The sequence below is a fragment of the Seriola lalandi genome, unplaced genomic scaffold (assembly GCF_002814215.2).
Source record: "Seriola lalandi dorsalis isolate HSWRI2012SDOR001 ecotype SW California unplaced genomic scaffold, Sedor1 jcf7180002001863, whole genome shotgun sequence".
NCBI lineage: Eukaryota > Metazoa > Chordata > Actinopteri > Carangiformes > Carangidae > Seriola > Seriola lalandi.
The window spans coordinates 1-880 of record NW_019472519.1 but is presented as its reverse complement, the minus strand read 5'-3'; the positions used below and the strand labels follow the sequence as shown (position 1 = coordinate 880).

General features: G+C 37.4%; 1 long non-coding RNA gene across 1 annotated transcript; it reads left to right on the top strand.

The window, feature by feature from the left end:
• The first annotated feature begins 6 nt into the window (after window positions 1-6).
• LOC111664884 (uncharacterized) lies at window positions 7-873 on the top strand. Its single transcript, XR_002761461.2, has 4 exons — window positions 7-284; window positions 373-445; window positions 658-704; window positions 793-873. It is a non-coding gene; the product is annotated as an uncharacterized LOC111664884 (long non-coding RNA).
• The last annotated feature ends 7 nt before the right edge of the window (window positions 874-880 follow it).

The following is an 880-nucleotide window of genomic DNA, read 5'->3' as shown; positions in this document are numbered from 1 at the left end:
AAACCAACATCTATATATTTGGTTAGAATACAAAAAATACAGTAGTGGTATTTAGATTACAATGCCACTTAGCACAGGAAACATAGGATTAAATAATGACCAAGTAACCTCACATGTACAATGTAAGAACTTTATTTATTTTAACAAATAAGATTAGAAAAGTAATGGCAAAGTGCTTTAAATCATCCTCATTACTTGTATTTACTCATTTCTGTCCGTGTATACCTTTTACAGTTGCAACTCCTGAACAGCATTTGTCCCAACAGCAAAGGTGCAGAGCTCCTGTGAGTATGACACTGTAGAAAAATTAACATTTATTATCATTTTCCTCTCTCATAAAACTAATACCTCTGAAAAACCTCTTCTCTTCAGTGTCCACCCCCTCCTACTCCTAGTAGTTCCCATTCTTTTCCGCAAACAAGACGAGGACAGTCCCTCCATACGGGTAAGATAAGCTTCATGTTAGCAAATTGTAGCAACTTCAAAAATATGTACTCCCCAGAGACAGTTAGTCAAAATACCCCTTAAACCAATGGAACAGATATTATTTCACATGGGACTTACCTGAGCTACCCAGCCACAACAGTTGGAAAGCCCCAGGCCACTCATTGTATTTAATTTTGATATTCATATGACTGCATTACTCTTTGTCACCAGTGACAGAAAACAGACCAGTGCCTGTACATGTACAGCAGAGCTGTCAGGTAAGGTTTGCACTCATTATTGGAGCTTGTGTTTGATTAAAAAAAAGTGCATTTATTAAACTGTTTTGTTTGCTCCTTTGCATTTCAGAGTCAGCTTAACTGGTACAAATTTAACAGCAATCCCAGAGGAGTTTGTGTTATCATAGACTGCGTGGGTAATGATGGAGGTGAGATAC